Here is a 16,158-nt window from a genome sequence, read left to right on the forward strand (position 1 = left end):
CAGATTTCCTCTCCCCTAATTCAGTCACACACATCTTGCAGCTGCCATGCTGTCTCCCTCCAGCCGTGGAAATCCTTCTTCCAATCTTCAGATTGATTTCCTGGGTGTTCCAAGTGATCTGACCTCAATACAACTATGTTCAAAGGATAAGGAAAGCCAAGGATCCCCATACTACTCTTCCATCTTAACTCTTCTCTACCAAACATTAAAGAAGTATTAATTCCTATTCTTCTCAAACTATTCCAAAAAAATAGAAAAAGAAGGAAAACTTCCAAACTTATTCTATGAGGCCAGCATTATTTTGATACCAAAACTAGATAAAGACATTACTGGAAAAGAGAACTACAGATCAATATCCCTGATGAATATTAAAGCAAAAATTCTCAATAAAATACAAACAACACATTGATTAAAGAATCATTTACCACAATCAAATGGATGGTTCAATATTTGCAAATCAACCACCATGATACGTCAGATCAGTAAAAGGATAAAAACCATATAATCATTTCATAGTTGCAGAAATAGTATTTGACAAGGTATAGCATCTATTCATGATAGAAACTCTCAACAAAGTAGGCTTAGAGAGAACGTATCTCAATATAATAAATGTCTTATGTAAAAAACCCACAGAGAACACCATCATCAATGAGGAAACTGAGAACTTTCCCCCTAAGGTTAGGAACAATACAAAGATGTCCACTCTCACCACTTCTCTTCAACATAGTACTCTAAATCTTAGCCACAACAATCAGACAACAAAGAGAAATAAAGTGCATCCAGATTGGCAACGATGAAGTAAAACTTTCACTATTTGCAGATGACATAATAGTACACACAGAAAACCTTAAATACTCCTTCAAAAACCTTCTAGAACTGATAAATAAATTTGGTAAAGTCACAGGATACAAAAACAACACGCAGAAATCTGTTGCATTTCTATACACTAATAATGAAACAGCGGAAGGACAAATTAATAAAATAATTCCATTTACAATTGAACCAAAAATATTAAAATACCTAGGAATAAACTTAACCAAAGAGGTAAAAGACCTATACTCTGAAAACTATAAAACAATGATTAAAGAAGTTGAAGATGACACAATTGGAAAGACATTCCATGCTTATGGATGAGAAGGCCAAATATTGTTAAAAGGTCTATGCCAACCAAAGAAATCTACGCTTTGGATGCAATTCCTATCAAAATATCACCAGCATTTTTCACGGCTAAAACAATCCTAAAATTTATATGGAACCACAGAATACCCCAAGTAGCCAAAGCAATCTTGAAAAAACAAAACAGGAGGTAATACATTCCAGACTTCCAGTTATATTACAAAGCTGTAGTAATTCAAACAGTATACTGTTAGTATAAAATGGACACGGATTAATAAAACAACACTAAAAAATCTATAATTATATGATCATTTACTCTCTGACAAAGAAGGAAAAAATAGTGGGAAAAAGTCTTCAACAAGTGGTGTTGGGAAACTGGATAGCTACTTGCAAAAACAATGAAAGTAGGCCATTTTCTTACATGATACACAAAATAAACTCAAAATGTATCAAAGACCTAATTGTGAGATCTGAAATTATAAAAATTCTAGAAGAGAGCAATTTCTCAGATATTCCTGTAGCAACATTTTTCTAGACATGTCCCCTGAACTATGAGGATGCAGCAAAGGTGGTCCTAAGAGGGAAGTATATAGCAACACAGGCCTTTCTCAAGAAACAAGAAAAGTTGCAAAGACACAGCATAACCTGAAATCTAATGGAGCTGATAAAAGAACAACAAATAAAGCCTAAATCTAGCAGGAGTAGAAAAATCATAGAGAGTGGACCAGAAGGCAATGATATGGGGAAAAAAAAAAAAACCCAGAAGAGATCAACGAAATCAAGAGCTGATTCTTTGAAAGAATTAATAAGATCGATGAATCCCTAGCCAGACTTATTAAAAAGAGAAAAGAGAAAGGACTCAAAGAAATAAAATCATGAATGAAAAAGAGATCACAAGCAACACTGAAGAAATACAATTATAAGAGAATATTGTGAGCAATTATATTCCAACAAATTAGGCAATTTGGATGCATTCCTAGAAATATATAAACTACTAAAATGGAAACAGGAAGAAATAGAAAATCTGAACAGAGCCATAACCAGCAAAGAAATTTAATCAGATATCAAAGATCTCCTAACAAACAAGAGTCCAGGGCCAGACGGCTTCCCAGGGGAATACCACCAAACATTTAAATAATTAGTACCTATTCTGAAACTGTTCCAAAAAAATAGAAATGGAAGAATAACTTCCAAACTCATTCTATGAGGCCAGCATTGATCCCAAGACCAAATAAAGACCCCACCAAAAAGAAGAACTACAGACCAAAGATCCCTGATGAATATGGATGCAAAATTTGTCACCAAGATAGTAGCAAATTGGATCCAAAAGTTCATTAAAAGGATTATTTACCATGAACAGAGGAATTTATTCCTGAGATGCAAGGGTGGTTCAACATCTGCAAATCAATGTGATACACAACATTAATAAAAGAAAGAATAAGAACCATATGATCCTTCTCAGTTGATGAAGAAAAAACATTTGACAAAATACAGCATCCTTTCTTGATTGAAACTCTCTGCAGTATAAAGATAGAAGGAACTTACCTCAGTATCCTAAAAACCATACAAAAAAATCCACAGTGAATATCATCCTTAACAGGGAAAAACAGAGATTTTCTTCCAGGGTCAGGAATAAGACAGGGATGTCCACTCTCACTGCTGTTCAACATAGTGCTAGAAGTCCTAGCCTCAGAAATCAGACAAAAAGAAATAAAAAGCATCCAAATTGGCAAAGAAGTCAAACTTTCACTATTTGTAGACATGATACTTTATATAGAAAACCCAAAAGATTCCATCCCCAAATTGCTAGAACTGATGTAGGAATTCAGCAAAATCGCAGAATATAAAATCAATGCACAGAAGTCAGTTGCATTTCTATACACTATCAATGAACAGATGAAAGAAATCAAGGAATGGATCCCACTTACAATTGTCCCCCAAACCATAAGACACCTAGGAATAAACCAAAGAGGTAAAGGATCTGTACTCTGGATACTATGGAATGCTTATGAAAGAAATTGAGGAAGACATAAAGAAAAGGAAAAACATTCCATTCTCATACATTGGAAGAACAAATATTGTTAATGCTACCCCCAAAATTGTCTATTGCTACCCAGAGCAACCTACACATTCAGTGCAATCTCTATCAAAATACCATTAGCATTTTTAAAAAGGTTTTATTTATTTATTCATGACAGATACACAGAGAGGGAGAGAGAGAGGCAGAGACACAGGCTGAGGGAGAAGCAGGCTCCACACTGGGAGCCCGATGTGGGACTCGATCCCGAATCTCCAGGATCTGGCCCTGGGCTGAAGGCAGCGCTAAACCGCTGAGCCACCCGGGCTGCCCGCATTAGCGTTTTTTATAGAGCTGGAACAAACAACCCTACATTTTTTAAAAATAAATTTATCTTTTATTGGTGTTCAATTTGCCAACATATAGAATAACACCCAGTGCTCATCCCGTCAAGTGCCCACCGCCGTGCAGGTCACCCAGTCACTCCTATCCCCCGCCCACCACCCCTTCCACCACCCGTAATTCTTTTCCCAGAGTTAGGAGTCCTTCATGTTCTGTCTCCCTTTCTGATATTTCCCACTCATTTTTTTTCTCCTTTACCCTTTATTCCCTTTCACTAATTTTTATTTGTATTTATTTATTTTATTTATTTATTTTTTTAATAATAAATTTTTTATTGGTGTTCAATTTGCCAACATATAGAATAACACCCAGTGCTCATCCCGTCAAGTGCCCCCCTCAGTGCCCGTCACCCAGTCACCCCCACCCCCCGCCCTCCTCCCCTTCCACCACCCCTAGTTCGTTTCCCAGAGTTAGGAGTCTTCATGTTCTGTCTCCCTTTCTGATATTTCCTACCCATTTCTTCTCCCTTCCCCTCTATTCCCTTTCACTATTATTTATATTCCCCAAATGAATGAGAACATATAATGTTTGTCCTTCTCCGATTGACTTATTTCACTCAGCATAATACCCTCCAGTTCCATCCACGTCGCAGCAAATGGTGGGTATTTGTCATTTCTAATGGCTGAGTAATATTCCATTGTATACATAGACCACATCTTCTTTATCCATTCATCTTTCGATGGACACTGAGGCTCCTTCCACAGTTTAGCTATTGTGGACATTGCTGCTAGAAACATCGGGGTGCAGGTGTCCCGGCGTTTCACTGCATCTATATCTTTGGGGTAAATCCCCAGCAGTGCAATTGCTGGGTCATAGGGAAGATCTATTTTTAACTCTTTGAGGAACCTCCACACAGTTTTCCAGAGTGGCTGCACCAGTTCACACTCCCACCAACAGTGTGAGAGGGTTCCCCTTTCTCCACATCCTCTCCAACATTTGTGGTTTCCTGTCTTGTTAATGTTCACCATTCTCACAGGTGTATCTCATTGTGGTTTTGATTTGTATTTCCCTGATGGCCAGTGATGCAGAGCATTTTCTCATGTGCATGTTGGCCATGTGTATGTCTTCCTCTGTGAGATTTCTGTTCATGTCTTTTGCCCATTTCATGATTGGATTGTTTTTTTTTCTTTGCTATTGAGTTTAAGAAGTTCTGTATAGACCTTGGATACCAATCCTTTATCTGATAGGTCATTTGCAAATATCTTCTCCCATTCTGTAGGTTGTCTTTTAGTTTTGTTGACTCTTTCTTTTGCCGTGCAGAAGCTTTTTACCTAGGTGAAGTCCCAATAATTCATTTTGGCTTTTGTTTCTCTTGCCTTCATGGATATATCTTGCAAGAAATTGCTGTGGCCAAGTTCAAAAAGGGTGTTGCCTGTGTTCTCCTCTAGGATTTTGATGGATTCTTGTCTCACATTTAGATCTTTCATCCATTTTGAGTTTATCTTGTTGTCTGGTGTAAGAGAATGATCCAGTTTCTTTATTCTGCATGTGGATGTCCAATTTTCCCAGCACCATTTATTGAAGAGACTGTCTTTTCTTCCAGTGGATACTCTTTCTCTTTCCTGCTTTGTCAAATATTAGTTGACCATAAAGTTGAGGGTCCACTTCTGGATGCTCTATTCTGTTCCATTGATCTATGTGTCTGTTTTGGTGCCAGTACCACACTGTCTTAATGATCACAGCTCTGTAGTACAACTTGAAATCTGGCATTGTGATGCCCCCAGATATGATTTTCTTTTTTAATATTCCCCTGGCTATTCGGGGTCTTTTCTGATTCCGCACAAATCTTAAGATGATTTGTTCCAACTCTCTGAAGAAAATCCATAGTATTTTGATAGGGATTGCATTAAATGTGTAAATTGCCCTGGGTAACATTGACATTTTCACAATATTAATTCTTCCAGTCCATGAGCATGGAATATTTTTTCCAATTGTAAAATTAACGAAGCACCTCTAAATATTGAATTAGAATTAATGCCTGGATGTATCAGCTTCTCATGAAATACTTTAATCTTTTAGTGCACTAAGAAGGCACACAGCATTTTCCAGGATTACAAAGCTCACCAGCATGGAGACAGCAGCACTTCCGACTGTTCTAATGCAAGTGATTGACAACTGTTTACTTTTTCATAGGGTTTGCCTCTCTCAGTTCTTAGGAATTCCACTATTCTTGCTCTTCCCCATCGTACTATAATCTTACAGACCTTTTAAAGCAGAAAGAGCATCCTATGTAATAGCTATAGTCCTGGGATCATTTTCTTTCTTGCTTGCTTGCTTCTATATTTTTTTTATTGGAGTTAGATTTTCCAACATATAGTATAACACCCAGTGCTCATCCCACCAAGTGCCTCCTCCGTGCCTATCACCCAGTCACCCCATCTCCCTGCCCACCTCCCCTTCCATTACCCCTTGTTCATTTCTGGGATCATTTTCTATAGGTGATCTCCACTAGATGCATTTCAGTAAGACTTTTAAAATCCACGCTGTTCTCATTGTTTGTTTTACAATGTTTTTCCCCCAGCTGTGTTCTCCTGGCCAGCATTGTGTATTCAAGGGCCTGATCAATATGATATGGAAACCTGATCTGGTAGCAGAGTTAAATGCCCTAGAACCTTCCTAGTATTTTATTGCAATTAGCAAGGGCCCTGATTTGATTCCCAGGAGGTAGGGATGTCAAAATTAAAGAAAACTGGATATTGGTTAAAGTGGTAAGGACAGATTTCAATCAGTAATATTCTATTGCAATAGGGAATAGTCCGGTATGAACTGAACTCAAGTTTGATTTGTGCAGAGGTGACTGGGCATTTTGAAAACAGAATTGAAGGAGTACGGAGGGGAAATGGGGGACTTGAACAGAGTCAGGGAAGTGAAAACTTACACAAATAGGGAAGAGGGCATTGATCCACATTAAAGCCACCTGAGTTTGCTAACTAGTGCATGTGGCAAAGGCTTCTCCCATAGAGGTGAGGGGATAGTGGCCCTAGCTTCAGGCTGGCTGACTGCCACAAACCATCAACTCCTTTGCAGCCTTAAGTTTTCTCAGGAAGGCATTTTAAGGGGCTTGGGGTTATTCTAGCAATACAGGCTTGAATTTTTAGGGATTATGTTCATGTTTTGTTCAAGTCTTTATAGGCCAGGGCTGAGGTCAGTCCAGAAGAGGGCTCAGAATAACCTGGCTGGAGTTTGATCAGGGAATCTTTGCAGGATGGCCCTCTTTTCCCATTGTGTTTAGGCACTCTTCTTAGAAAGAAAGGGGGAGCATTTCAGCAGACCTCTTCTCCCCTGGCAACAGGCTCCCAATTCCCTGTCTCTGGCCATAATTGGCAGAAGAAGGAAATCTTACCATCAACATAACCCCTTTTATGTTGTCATAGGAGCAACATATTTCTCATGGATGCGTCTTTTCCATTCTAGAACAGACTCCTTGTGGGCAAGCACTTAGATACAGCAGTTCTTAAGGTGTCCTGGTGAGAGTACTATGGTGGGGGTGCAGACATCATGGCATCACTGTCTGTGCATCAGGCTCCTGCTGTGCCAGCTGCTGGCTTGGAGAGCCTGCTGATACAGGCTATAGGCACTTTGCCTTTTGAGTGCTGTGTGGCTTGTGATCTGAAGGATACAGTCTAGGTTATAGCATAGCTATGTTTCTTAACTGCTGGGTTTGACTTGTTACTGGGTCATGAAATCAATATAGTGTGTCTTGACTAACTTTGAGAAAGCTAGTACAAATTAGTACAAACATGTACATATCCCTCACTGTTGAGCTCAGTCTAAGTGCTCTTTGTGTATTTCCTCATTTAATCTTCATATCTACCCCTGAGCAGGTGCCTGAGGTACAAAGCCCTTAAGTCACACAGCTAGCACCTGACATAACTGGGATACTCATTTATTTTAATTGAAATATATTGATATGTAACCTTGTGTAAGTTTAAGGTGTACAATAAGTTACATTTACATATTATTGTATGATGACCATTGTAGTGATAATTACCATCCCCTCACATTACATAATTATCCTTTCTTTTTAGTAGTTGGAATAATTAAGGTCTAGTATCTTAGCAAGTTGGATGATCATAATACAATATTGTTGTCTACATTCATGGTATTGTGGATTATATTTCTAATGTTATTTACTACTTGTAGATTTTTACCCTTAAACAGTATCTATCCTGTCTCCCCACCCTTCTTCCCTGGTAATCATTATTTTATTTTCTATTTTTACAAGTTTGGCTTTTTTTTTTTTTTAATTAAGTTTGTCTTTTTAAAATTCCACATGTGAGTGATATCATACAGTACTTGTCTTTGTCTCTCTGACTTATTTCAGTTAGCATAACACTCTTCAGGTCTGTCCCTGTTGCAAATGGCAGGTTATCTATCCTTCTTTATCATTGCTAAATAATATTTCAAATACTATTTGAACATACACACATTCAAACCTCTGCTTTATCCATTCATCTGTTGTTAGACACTTAAATTGCTTCTATATCTTGGCTATCGTGAATAGTGCTCCAATAAACAGGGTAATTTATATATTTATTCAATATCTTGTTTTTATTTCCTTTGGGTATAGACCCATAATGGAATTGCTGGATTATACGGTGGGTGTATTTTTAATCATTTGAGGAAACTCCATACTGTTTTTCATAGTGGTTGAACCAATTTACATTTCCACCAACAGTATAGGAGTTCCCTTTTCTTCACATACTTGCCAGCACTTGTTATTTCTTGTTTCCTTTTCCTTTTTTTTCTTTAAAGATTGTATTTATTTATTCATGAGAGACACAGAGGCAGGGACACAGGCAGAGGGAGAAGCAGGCTCCATGCAAGGAGCCTGATGTGGGACATGATCTCAGGTCTCCGGGATCACCTCCTGAGCTGAAGGCAGATGCCCAACCACTGAGCCACCCAGGTGTCCCCCTATCTCTTGTTTTCTTGATAATAACTGTTCCAATGAGTGTGAATTGAAATCTCATTGTGGTTTTTTTTTATACCTTTACTTTTTATTTCTTTTTATCATTATTAACTTTTACCTCTGATAATTTTTTCTTATTTTATCATTTTACAACATTTGAAGATCAATATTAAATTCCTTTATTTATAGTTATTACCCCTTAACAAAGAAAGAATACAAAGCTATAAATTTGATCTTGTCCTAATTGTTTTTGAAGTATTTCATTTTTTTATTTTTATAGGCACTGAATTATTTCAGTTCCTTTATTTTAAATATTTCTTTAACAAGGCCTAACTTATACACTCTAAGATGCACAACTTTTAATACCTCTAGATGAATTTTACATATCCATATGTCTGTGTAACCACCATCAACATATAAAACATTTACATCACCCCAGAGTTCTCTTGTGCCCCTTCACATCATATACCACTTCCAAGAGATAACCACTAGATTGATTTGCATTATCAGAGACAAGTTTTACATTTGTATAAACAGAATCATCCAGCATGTACTCTATGTGTCAGACTTTCTTGACTTTTAATATCTGTAGGAGTCATACATGTCCTGTTTAACAATATTTCATTCTTTTTTATTGTTGTTTGGAATTCCATCATATGAATATATCATGATTTACTTACTCTTTTACTGGTGGCAATTTGGTTTATTTCTTGTTTAAGGTTATTATACACAAACTGTTATGAACATATTTCTGATGAACATGCATTTGTTTCTTTAGCATATATACTTAGGGAATGGAATGACTGGATTGATTCAAAAGTTACTTTAGAAGTATATTACTAATTTTTGAATCATTAAGTATTTTAATTCATCTTTATATTTTTTCTTGTTTTATTTTTTAATAATAAATTTATTTTTTATTGGTGTTCAATTTGCCAACATACAGAATAACACCCAGTGCTCATCCCGTCAAGTGCCCCCCTCAGTGCCCGTCACCCATTCACCCCCACCCCCCGCCCTCCTCCCCTTCCACCACCCCTAGTTCGTTTCCCAGAGTTAGAAGTCTTTATGTTCTGTCTCCCTTTCTGATATTTCCCACACATTTCTTCTCCCTTCCCTTATATTCCCTTTCACTATTATTTATATTCCCCAAATGAATGAGAACATATAATGTTTGTCCTTCTCCGATTGACTTACTTCACTCAGCATAATACCCTCCAGTTCCATCCACGTTGAAGCAAATGGTGGGTATTTGTCATTTCTAATGGCTGAGTAATATTCCATAGTATACATGTGTATATATAACTTAAAAAAATTTAAGTATCTTTTGTCTGGTATTAGGATAGCTCCAGCTTACTTATGGTTGCTATTTACATAAAAATATTTTTCTGTCCTTTACTTTCAATTTGTATATTTGAACTTGATGCGTTTCTCCTTTAGACAACAGATACTTGGATGTATTTTTATTACTCCACTATGAAAATCTCTGCCTTTTGATTGGATTGTTTATATAATGTTACTCTTGATATTGTTGGTGCATGAGTAGACACTAGGTAGACACTAGGTAGACACTAGTAGCTAGGTCAAAGGCTGCATCTGCCTGAAATTTAGTCCTGGTAAATTTAGTCCTGGAATGAGAAATGCTGGTAGAAGCCCCTCCCAGAAAGATACCATAGCCCTCCACTGGGTCCTGGACGGTAATAGAAACCCTGTATTCTGGTCACACCAACCTTGAATAGAGTCCAGAAGTGGACCCTCAACTTTATGGTCAACTAATATTTGATAAAGGAGGAAAAACTATCCACTGGAAAAAAGACAGTCTCTTCAATAAATGGTGCTGGGAAAATTGGAAATCCACATGCAGAAGAATGAAACTCTCTTTCACCATACACAAGAATGAAACTCTCTTTCACACAAAGATAAACTCAAAATGGATGAAAGATCTAAATGTGAGACAAGATTACATCAAAATCCTAGAGGAGAACACAGGCAACACCCTTTTTGAGCTCGGCCACAGTAACTTCTTGCAAGACGTCCAGGAAGGCAAGAGAAACAAAAGCAAAAATGAACCATTGGGACTTCATCAAGATAAGAAGCTTTTGCACAGCAAAGGATACAGTCAACAAAACTAAAAGACAACCTACAGAATGGGAGACGATATTTGCAAATGACATATCAGATAAAGGGCTATTTTCCAAGATCTATAAAGAACGTCTCTATCATGCTGAACTTGGGATGGGGGAAGCAAGTATGCTGCAGATCAAATGTTGAAGACATTTGCTATTCTTATGGTTTTAGTAGATTAGTAGATTTGGTCCATCTTTGGTAGCTTTTCATGAATAAATAGTCTCTTGCTGCATGACCCTAGCACAATTGCAGATGTTTTCTATATGGTTGTTTTTAAAAGAATTTTTGCCAGTTTCACTGGGGTGTTGGTCCACAGACCTCCTAATGTTGCCATTCCTGAAGTAAAACATATTTTGGAGATTTTCTATGACTAGGATTTTTTATTTTTTATTTTATTTTTTGATCAGGAATTCTGTCTATATTCTTCCCTTATGAAATTTTTAGGCACATTTAAACCCATGAGAGAGTTTTGTTTTTTTTGTATATTTTTATTGGAGTGCGATTTGCCAACATATAGTATAACACCCAGTGCTCATCCCATCAAGTGCCCCCCTCAGTGCCAGTCTTGCAGTTACCCCAACCCCCTGTCCACCTCCCTTCTACTACCCCTGGTTTGTTTCCCAGAGTTAGGAATCTCTCATGTTCTGTCTCCCTCTCTGATATTTCCCACTCATTTTCTCTCCTTTCCCCTATAATCCCTTTCACTATTTTTTATATTCCCCATATGAATGAAACCATACAATGTTCTTTTTTTAATAATAAATTTATTTTTTATTGGTGTTCAATTTGCCAACATACAGAAAAACATCCAGTGCTCATCCCATCAAGTGCCCCCCTGGGTGCCCATCACCCATTCACCCCCACCCCCGCCCTCCTCCCCTTCCACCACCCCTAGTTCGTTTCCCAGAGTTAGGAGTCTTCATGTTCTGTCTCCCTTTCTGATATTTCCTACCCATTTCTTCTCCCTTCCCCTCTATTCCCTTTCACTATTACTTATATTCCCCAAATGAATGAGACCATATAATGTTTGTCCTCCTCCGATTGACTTACTTCACTCAGCATAATACCCTCCAGTCCATCCACGTTGAAGCAAATGGTGGGTATTTGTCATTTCTTTTCTTTCTTTATTTTTTTTACAGATTTTATTTATTTATTCATGAGAGACAGAGACAGAGAGAGAGAGAGAGAGAGAGAGAGGCAGAGACACAGGCAGAGGGAGAAGCAGGCTACATGCAGGAAGCCCGACATGGGACTCAATTCCTGGTCTCCAGGATCAGGCCCCAGGCTGAAGGCAGCACTAAACCACTGAGCCACCCAGGCTGTCCCTGTTTGTCATTTCTAATGGCTGAGTAGTATTCCATTGTATACATAGACCACATCTTCTTTATCCATTCATCTTTCGATGGACACCAAGGCTCCTTCCACAGTTTGGCTACTGTGGACATTGCTGCTATAAACATCGGGGTGCAGGTGTCCCGGCGTTTCACTGCATCTGTATCTTTGGGGTAAATCCCCAGTAGTGCAATTGCTGGGTCATAGGGAAGATCTATTGTTAATTCTTTGAGGAACCTCCACACAGTTTTCCAGAGTGGCTGCACCAGTTCACATTCCCACCAACAGTGTAAGAGTGTTCCCCTTTCTCCACATCCTCTCCAACATTTGTGGTTTCCTGCCTTGTTAATTTTCCCCATTCTCACTGGTATGAGGTGGTATCTCATTGTGGTTTTGATTTGTATGTTCCTGATGGCAAGTGATGTGGAGTATTTTCTCATGTGCTTGTTGGCCATGTGTATGTCTTCCTCTGAGATTTCTGTTCATGTCTTTTGCCCATTTCATGATTGGATTGTTTTTTTCTTTGCTATTGAGTTTAATAAGTTCTTTATAGATCTTGGATACTAGCCCTTATCTGATAGGTCATTTGCAAATATCTTCTCCCATTTTGTAGGTTGTCTTTTAGTTTTGTTGACTGTTTCTTTTGCTGTGCAAAAGCTTCTTATCTTGATGAAGTCCCAATAATTAACTTTTGCTTTTGTTTCCCTTGCCTTCATAGGTGTAACTTGTAAGAAGTTGCTGTGGCCAAGTTCAAAAAGTGTGTTGCCTGTGTTCTCCTCTAGGATTTTGATGGATTGTTGTCTCACATTTAGATCTTTCATCCGTTTTGAGTTTATCTCGGTGTCTAGTGTAAGAGAATGGTCTAGTTTCATTCTTCTCTGCATGTGGATGTTCCATTTTCCCAGCACCATTTATTAAGGAGACTTTCCTTTTTCCTGTATAGCTTTGTCGAATATTAGTTGATCATAGAGCCGAGGATCCATTTCTGGGTTCTCTATTTTGTTCCATTGATCTATGTACCTGTTTTTGTGCCAGAACCACACTGTCTTGATGATTAGAGCTCTGTAGTACAACTTGAAATCTGGCACTGTGATGCCCCCAACTCTGGTTTTCTTTTTTCAATATTGTCCTGGCTATTTGGGGTCTTTTCTGATTCCACACAAATCTTCAGATGATTTGTTCCAACTCTCTGAAGAAAGCCCATGGTATTTTGATAGGGATTGCATTAAATGTGTAAATTGCCCTGGGGAGCATTGACATTTTCACAATATTAATTCTGCCAATCCATGAGCATGGAATATTTTTCCATCTCTTTGTGTCCTCCTCAATTTCTCTCAGAAGTGTTCTGTAGTTTTTAGGGTATAGATCCTTTACCTCTTTGGTTAAGTTTCTTCCTAGGTATCTTATGCTTTTGTGTGCAATTGTAAATGGGATTGACTCCTTAATTTCTCTTTCTTCAGTCTCATTGTTAGTGTACAGAAATACCGCTGACTTCTGGGCATTGATTTTGTATCCTGCCACACTGCCAAATTGCTGTATGAGTTCTAGGAATCTTGGGGTGGAGTCTTTTGGTAAACCCATGAGATAGTTTTAAAAGGCTTTGTGTGATCGGTTCACACATGGTCTACACTAATGCCAGGTTGCCTAATCTTTCTCTCTTTCACTCTCTTTTTAGGTACAATCATAGTCTTTATTTTTATATATAATTTACACCCCACATACTTTTTGAAAAGATTAGATCATTTATAGCAACAACACATTTGACACCCAATAACTAAAGTAAAAAATAAAAGTTTAGTAATTAAAAGAAAGAGAAAAAAAATTACCATGTGTTTCTAGTCCAGAATTATTTTTTAATGTTTTCTTATTTATTTTTAGTTTTTTTTTTTAAATTTAAATTCTAGTTAGTTAACATATAGTGTAATATTAATTTCAGGAGTAGAATTAAGTGATTCATCATTTACATATAACACCCATGCTCATCACAGCATCCTTATTTTTTTGTATGTATTTTTATTAGAGTTTGATTTGCCAACATATATTTTAACACCCAGTGCTCATCCTGTCAAGTGCCCCCCTCAGTGCCCATCATCCAGTCACCCCATCCCCCCGCCCACCTCTCTTTCCACTACCCCTTGTTTGTTTCCCAGAGTTGAGTCTCCCATGTTCTGTCACCCTCCCTGATATTTCGCACTCATTTTCTCTCCTTTCTACTATATTCCCTTTCACTATTTTTTTTATACTCCCTGTATGAATGAGACCATATAATGTTTGTCCTTCTCCAATTGACTTACTTCACTCAGCATAATACCCTCCAGTTCTATCCTTAATACCCAGCACCCACTTACCCCATCCTCCCACTCACTTCCCTTCCAGCAACCCTTAGTTTGTTATATATAGTTAGGAGTCTCTTTTATGATTTGCCACTTTCTCTTCCTTTTTTTCTCTCCCCTATCTGTTTTGTTTCTTAAATTTCACATATGAGTGAAATTATATGGTATTTGTCTTTCTCTGACAAGTTTCACTTAGTATAATACATTCTAGCTCCATCTACATCACTGCAAATGGCAAGATTTTATTCTTTTTGACAGTGGAACGACAAACTCGACAAGCTCTAGACATGATTTTGGACCTGGAGCCTGATGAAGAGTTGGGAGACAACCCCAACCAGAGCGACCTGATTGAGCAGGCAGCCCAGATGCTTTATGGATTGATCCACGCCTGCTATATCCTCACCAACGTGGCATCGCCCAGATGTTGGAAAAGTACCAGCAGGCAGACTTTGGCTACTGTCCCCGTGTGTACTGTGAGAACCATCCAATGCTTCCATCAGCCTTTCGGACATCCCAGGTGAGGCCATGGTGAAGCTCTACTGCCCCAAGTGCATGGACGTGTACACACCCAAGTCATCGAGGCACCATCACACGGATGGCGCCTACTTCGGCACCGGTTTCCCTCACATGCTCTTCATGGTGCACCCCGAGTACCAGCCCAAGCGGCCCGCGAACCAGTTTGTGCCCAGGCTCTATGGTTTCAAGAGCCATCCAATGGCCTACCAGCTGCAGCTCCAAGCCACCAGCAACTTCAAGAGCCCAGTCAAGACTATTCGCTGATTCCCCACCCTACCTGTCCCTCAGGCTTTGACATCTCCAATCCTTTGCTGCCACCCTTTCAGGAACCTTCTATGGTTTTTAGTTTAAATTAAAGGAGTCATTATTGTGGTGGGAATATGAAATAAAGTGGAAGAAATGGCAAAAAAAGTTAAATTAAAATTAAAGGCAAAAAATTATTAAAATAATTAATAAATATATGAATTAATAAATATATGAATATATATCTCACATCTTCATTTATTTTTTTGATAGCTAATATTCATATATATATGAATATATATATGTATCACATCTTTATTAATTCATTAGGCTTTTTCTATGATTTGGCTATTGTTGATAATGTTGCTATAAACATCAAGGTGCATGTGCCCTTTGATCAGTATTTTTGTTTCCTTCAGATAAACACCTAGTAGTGCAATTACTGGTCTGTTTTTAACTTTTTTTTTTTAAATTTTTTTAAATTTTTATTTATTTATGATAGTCACAGAGAGAGAGAGAGAGAGAGAGGGGCAGAGACACAGGCAGAGGGAGAAGCAGGCTCCATGCACCGGGAGCCCGACGTGGGATTGGATCCCAGGTCTCCAGGATCGCGCCCTGGGCCAAAGGCAGGCGCTAAACCGCTGAGACACCCAGGGATCCCTGTTTTTAACTTTTTAAAGGAATTTACATACTGTTTTCCAGAGTGGCTGCATCAGTTTGCATTTCCACCAACAGTGTAAGCGGGTTCCCCTCTCTCTGCATCCTGACCAGCATCAGTTGTTTCCTGTGTTGTTAATTTTAGCCATTCTGACTGGTATGAGGTGATATCTCACTGTAGTTTTTATTTGCATTTCTCTGATGAAGAGTGATATTGAGCATCTTTTCATGTGTCAGTCATCTGCATCTTCCTTGGTAAAATGCCTATTCGTATCTTCTGCCAAAATCTTGAGTGGATTATTTGTTTCTTGGGTGTTGAGTTTAATAAGTTCTTTGAAGTTTTTGGATACTAACTTTTTATCAGGTATGTGATTTGCAAATATCTTCTCCCATTCTGTAAGCTGTCTTTTAGTTTTGCTGATTGTTTCCTTCGCTGTGCAGAAGATTTTTATGTTGATGAAGTCCCAATAGTTCCTTTTTGCTTTTGTTTCCCTTTCCTCCAG

General features: G+C 38.1%; 1 pseudogene; it reads left to right on the forward strand.

Annotated features, from left to right (window-relative positions):
* The first annotated feature begins 793 nt into the window (after positions 1-793).
* LOC140604520 (casein kinase II subunit beta pseudogene) lies at positions 794-15,178 on the forward strand (annotated as a pseudogene).
* Positions 15,179-16,158: the final 980 nt, after the last annotated feature.

The sequence above is a fragment of the Canis lupus genome, chromosome 15 (genome assembly GCF_048164855.1).
Source record: "Canis lupus baileyi chromosome 15, mCanLup2.hap1, whole genome shotgun sequence".
NCBI lineage: Eukaryota > Metazoa > Chordata > Mammalia > Carnivora > Canidae > Canis > Canis lupus.